General features: G+C 49.9%; 1 pseudogene; it reads right to left on the bottom strand.

Moving 5' to 3' along the window:
* Window positions 1–2982: 2982 nt before the first annotated feature.
* Window positions 2983–3614, bottom strand: LOC146558606 (18S ribosomal RNA; annotated as a pseudogene; the record flags this gene model as incomplete).
* Window positions 3615–6307: the final 2693 nt, after the last annotated feature.

Here is a 6307-nt window from a genome sequence, read left to right as displayed (position 1 = left end):
TAACAAAGGTCACCATCAGTAACACACTACAACGGCAGGGAATCAAATCCCGCACTGCCAGACGTGTTCCGCTGCTGAAGCCAGTGCATGTCCAGGCCCGTCTGAAGTTTGCCAGAGAGCACATGGATGATACAGCAGAGGATTGGGAGAATGTCATGTGGTCAGATGAAACCAAAGTAGAACTTTTTGGTATAAACTCAACTCGTCGTGTTTGGAGGAAGAAGAATACTGAGTTGCATCCCAAGAACACCATACCTACTGTGAAGCATGGGGGTGGAAACATCATGCTATGGGGCTGTTTTTCTGCCAAGGGGACAGGACGACTGATCCGTGTTAAGGACAGAATGAATGGGGCCATGTATCGTGAGATTTTGAGCCAAAAACTCCTTCCATCAGTGAGAACTTTGAAGATGAAACGAGGCTGGGTCTTCCAACATGACAATGATCCAAAACACACCGCCCGGGCAACAAAGGAGTGGCTCCGTAAGAAGCATTTGAAAGTCCTGGAGTGGCCTAGCCAGTCTCCAGACCTCAACCCCATAGAAAATCTGTGGCGGGAGTTGAAAGTCCGTGTTGCTCGGCGACAGCCCCAAAACATCACTGCTCTCGAGAAGATCTGCATGGAGGAATGGGCCAAAATACCAGCTACTGTGTGTGCAAACCTGGTAAAGACCTATAGTAAATGTTTGACCTCTGTTATTGCCAACAAAGGTTATGTTACAAAGTATTGAGTTGTATTTTTGTTATTGACCAAATACTTATTTTCCACCCTGATTTAAGAATAAATTCTTTACAAATCCTACCATGTGGATTCATGGATTTTTTTTTTCACATTCTGTTACTCACAGTTGAAGTGTACCTCTGGTGCAAATTACTGACCTCTGTCATCATTTTAGGTGGGGGAACTTGCACAATCGGTGGCTGACTAAATACTTTTTTGCCCCACTGTATAAATCTTATAAAGCTTGTATCTGTCTTGTGTGAAACTTGTATGAAAAGCATATAAGAGTGAAAACGGATATAAGATCCCTTGAAAAATTACATAATGAAACTTGTATGTTTTGGATACTTACTAAAACAATGTATGAAAGTAATGAGAAAGTGGCCACTTTCATGAGTAAATCATGTAAGCCTTATATGATTTACTCATGGAAGTGGCCACTTTCATGAGTAATCACATATAAGTTTTTACTATTTCTTTTCCATATGGGTAACCTTATGAATAAAATAAAGTTCACTATCAGTAACGTCATAGCACCCACCCAGCTGTAGAAACTCTGTCATGCTAGCTAGTTCGCAGTACGAGTTATTATAACTGACTGTAAAAAGTCAGCACAATGAAAATAAACTACACCTAAACTCGGTTTATATCTGACCCAGGTAGACTGCAGGTCATAACTTCTTACCTGAAGTTCAGTTCACCTGACACTCAGCCGCCTCTCCTCCTGTTCTCTCCTCCTTGTCTCTCCTCCTCTCCTCCTCCTGCCTCACCTTTCCCTCATCCACCTGGCCTCTTGTGGCAGCTCTGCCATAGCCACCACCAAACAACTGGGTTATTTTTATACATCGGCCAGCATCTGGCCAATCCAAGAGCTTTCATTGTTTATACCGTTACAAAAAAAATAAAATTCATAAAAACGAAAAATCACCATCGGCCCACTGGGCAAATGCCCAGTATGCCCGATGGCCAGTCCAGCTATGGTCATGCCATCAGTTAACCCTTCGTGTGCCAACTGTGGATCGCGTGCCCAGGGTTGCCAACCCCCTAGACTATAAATACACCAAGCGTGAAACTTCACTAGACTTGTGAGTTGCTGACTGACAGATCATTACAGATCATTCCCTCACCTGATCTGTGCTTTGACTTGACTGACCCTCAACTCTATAAAACTCTGAGGAACAAACTAAAATATAAGGTTGCAACCTAACAAAATACCTTCAAAGGGACAATTCAAATGATTAAGGACAATGTGTTTCATTTTCATTCAATTTTGTAAAGGGCTCTGATTGTTATTTTTGTTGTGAAACTGTTAGCTCTTTAAAACTAAAGTCACAGTTAACTGAAGTTCCTGGGTGTTATGATTATGCGCACTCATGTCCAGCTCCTCCCTGAACCCACTCCTGTGTGCTTACACAGGAGTGGGTTAAAACGATGTCATTAAACAATGAAAAAAAATATTTGCAAAATATCTGCATAAATATTTATTTTACCCGGTTAATCTGTGTGGCAGGGCGTGGTCTGCGGTGCTGGTGCAGGGGAGGCGGACGCACCTGAGTGGCATCCGCAATCACGCCTTGTCAGCTTATAGTCTGTGCTCTGTCTGCTGTTGTGTTGGTATGTGTTGGGCTGTGAGCTGGAAAGCTATATGTGTACAGCAACCATTTGTGAAAAGTGGTCAATAAAGAGATGCTGAAAAGCATGTTCATGTGAACATCGTTGGGTTTCCCGTGATATGGTTACAATGGTGTCATGGTCCTGGGTCAAGCGACCCAGTGTTTGAGTTTATGTATCTTTTGTATTTATTTTGTGCCTTAGCTTAGTGCACCTAGTTAATTTCTAGATTACTGTGTAGTCCTGTTTCTTAGTTATGTCATCTCCCCTGTACTAAGTTTCCCTGGTTCATGTGTCATGTCTGTGTGGTTATGTTTGGTTCCTTGTCTAGTCTGTCATGCGTGTTAGGCCTGTTAAGTTGTGTTGTCGTGTCTAAGTCTGCATGTTTCCTGTTTTATTTTGAAAAGGGTCTTGTGTTCTGTGTTCATGTGGTTAGTTTTACTCTTGCCTGTGCATCAGTATGTTTATCCTAGTCAGCTGTTTCCTCATGTGTCTCCACTTCCCCTGATCACCTCATGTGTGTATTTAAGTCCTCTGTTTTCTGAATGTCATTGTCGGGTCGTCTGTTATCCCCACCATAGTCATAGAACTTCGTAGTATTTGTTTCTTAGTGTTTTTTAGTTTGCTTAGGGTTCCTTGTTTAACCCCTGCAATCATCCAAATAAAGGACTGCTTTCTGTTTAAGATACACTATTGGAGCTGGAATTACCGCTGCTGCTGGCACCAGACTTGCCCTCCAATGGATCCTCGTTAAAGGATTTAAAGTGTACTCATTCCAATTACAGGGCCTCGAAAGAGTCCTGTATTGTTATTTTTCGTCACTACCTCCCCGAGTCGGGAGTGGGTAATTTGCGCTCCTGCTGCCTTCCTTGGATGTGGTAGCCGTTTCTCAGGCTCCCTCTCCGGAATCGAACCCTGATTCCCCGTTACCCGTGGTCACCATGGTAGGCACATAAAGTACCATCGAAAGTTGATAGGGCAGACATTCGAATGAGACGTCGCCGCCACGGAGGGCCAGCGATCGGCTAGAGGTTATCTAGAGTCACCAAAGCGGCATGGGTTTTGGGTCTGATAAATGCACGCATACCCGGAGGGTCAGCGCTCGTTTGCATGTATTAGCTCTAGAATTACCACAGTTATCCAAGTAACGGATGAGCGATCAAAGGAACCATAACTGATTTAATGAGCCATTCGCAGTTTCACTGTACCGGCCACATGTACTTAGACCTGCATGGCTTAATCTTTGAGACAAGCATATGCTACTGGCAGGATCAACCAGGTAGCCCCTCAGGCGGCAGCAGCGGCAGCAGCGGCGCGCATGCGCGCGCTCGCTCGCTCGGGGCTACTGAGCCCTGTCGACCAGGGCGAGGCTTTCCGGACGCAGGTGTGGACCGGGGCGAGGGTTCGAGAAACCATGTTTGCCGGACGGGGCCCCGTCGCCCTCGCGGGGTGGGCAAACTCTGGGTTTGCCTACCCACTCTGCGACGAGGCCCGCCGTGGTATGACCACCGGGACGGACCGGGCGTCTCGGTCTCGCTACCGAGCGATCGCGACTGGCGGGGGGAAGCGCGGGGAGGACAGGGCGGGGTCCAAGAACCACCACCCCCTCCGACCTTCGCGCTGTAACCCCCGGCCGGCGCTAGAGGCGAGCCTGCGGGCTGGAGGAGCTGACCGCCCGAAGGCGCCGGGCCCGGCGGCAGCCCTCTGATGGCAGGCCACGTTTGCCAGTCGATCGGGGTGGGAGGGAAGGCTGGCAGGCAGGTGGGCCGGAAGAGGAGGCTGCTGTGGCAGCAACTCGCTCTCTCGCGCCGTCCCAGTGCCGTCCGAGCATTGCCGAGGGTGTCTGCTGACTTGCGCATCTTCAGACACCCGTCTCCCATAAATGACGGAGGGCACCTTTGCTACTCATTACCCTTAGATTGCTCAACTGGAGAGGGGAGAAAAAAAGGGCCTGGCCGAGGTGGTGAGTCGGCCTCCTCTCTCCCTTACGGCCGAAAAAGATGCTGCTGTCGAACTGGCCATTACATCCTCCCCTGATCTAGTCCCCCATTAGATCCCCCCCCCCCGCAGTTACCCTGTACCACATATCTAGCACGGACCTTGACCTCCAGCAGGCCCCGGGGACCCACATTGCACCCCCCCCCCCTTCCCCCTGCAGTTACCCTGTACCACATGTCTAGCATGGACCTTGACTTCCAGCAGGCCCCGGGGACCCACATTACCCCCCCCCCCCCCCCCCCCCCTCCTGCAGTTACCCTGTACCACATATCTAGCATGGACCTGGACCTCCAGCAGGCCCCGTGGACCCACATTACCCCCCCGCAGTTACCCTGTACCACATGTCTGGCATGGACCTTGACTTCCAGCAGGCCCCGTGGACCCACATTACCCCCCCCCCCCCCCCCGCAGTTACCCTGTACCACATATCTAGCATGGACCTGGACCTCCAGCAGGCCCCGTGGACCCACATTACCCCCCCCCCCCCTCCTGCAGTTACCCTGTACCACATATCTAGCATGGACCTGGACCTCCAGCAGGCCCCGGGGACCCACACTTAAGCCCCCTCCCACTAACAAAGCAGAACACCACTGGCAAAATGCCCCTGATACTCCAGAAAGCACATTGAAATGTGCCCCTGGTACACTGCGCAGAAGAACTGCCACACACACGCACACACGCACGCACGCACGCACGCACGCACTGCTTGTGCCTATGGTACGACAACTTTTCTCGTGCCTATGGTACAACAACTTTTCTCGTGCCTATGGTACAACAATTTTTCTCGTGCCTATGGTACAACAACTTTTCTCGTGCCTATGGTACAACAACTTTTCGCCGTGCCCCTGGTACACCGCTCAGTAGCACTTTGCCACACAAACTCTCCTCGTGCCTATGGTACGATAACTTTTCTCGTGCCTATGGTACGACAACTTTTGTCGTGCCTATGGTACAACAACTTTTCTCGTGCCTATGGTACAACAATTTTTCTCGTGCCTATGGTACAACAACTTTTCTCGTGCCTATGGTACAACAACTTTTCGCCGTGCCCCTGGTACACCGCTCAGTAGCACTTTGCCACACAAACTCTCCTCGTGCCTATGGTACGATAACTTTTCTCGTGCCTATGGTACGACAACTTTTGTCGTGCCTATGGTACAACAACTTTTCTCGTGCCTATGGTACAACAACTTTTCTCGTGCCTATGGTACAACTTTTTGCTGTGCCCCTGGTACACCGCTCAGTAGCACTTTGCCACACAAACTCTCCTCGTGCCTATGGTACGACAACTTTTCTCGTGCCTATGGTACGACAACTTTTCTAGTGCCTATGCTACGACAACTTTCCTCCGTGCCCCTGGTACGACAGCTTTTCTCGTGCCTATGGTACGACAACTTTTCTCCGTGCCCCTGGTACGACAGCTTTTCTCGTGCCTATGGTACAACAACTTTTCTCGTGCCTATGGTACAACAACTTTTTGCCGTGCCCCTGGTACACCGCTCAGTAGCACTTTGCCACACAAACTCTCCTCGTGCCTATGGTACGACAACTTTTCTCGTGCCTATGGTACGACAACTTTTCTCGAGCCTATGGTACAACAACCTTTCTCCGTGCCCCTGGTACACTGCACAGAAACTCTTTGCCACACACACACACCACTCGTGCCTATGGTACGACAACAGGACCCGGGGACCTCCTGTCTCCTTTACGGTCGAAAAAGATGTGCTCCTGGGCGCACTGGCCCTGCTGCTACTCACATCGGGCATGGACCTGGACCTCCAGCAGGCCCCGGGGACCTACATCGCACCTTGCTCTTGCCTCCCTTGCAGCTGAAAAAGGTCCATGCCTGTGCCCTGGCCCTGCTGAAATTCCCTCTCCATTTAGCCGAGGCAGTGAGTCGGCCTCCTGTCTCCTTTACGGTCAAAAAAGATGTGCTCCTGGGCGCGCTGGCCCTGCTGTTACTCACATCGGGCATGG

This window comes from Mchenga conophoros, linkage group LG15, assembly GCF_057382185.1.
Source record: "Mchenga conophoros isolate Kocher_MC1m ecotype Shallow Benthic linkage group LG15, M_conophoros_male_GT1.1, whole genome shotgun sequence".
Taxonomy (NCBI): Eukaryota; Metazoa; Chordata; class Actinopteri; order Cichliformes; family Cichlidae; genus Mchenga; species Mchenga conophoros.
Note: the sequence above shows the minus strand (reverse complement) of the source record. Positions and strands in the feature narration are given on the sequence as shown.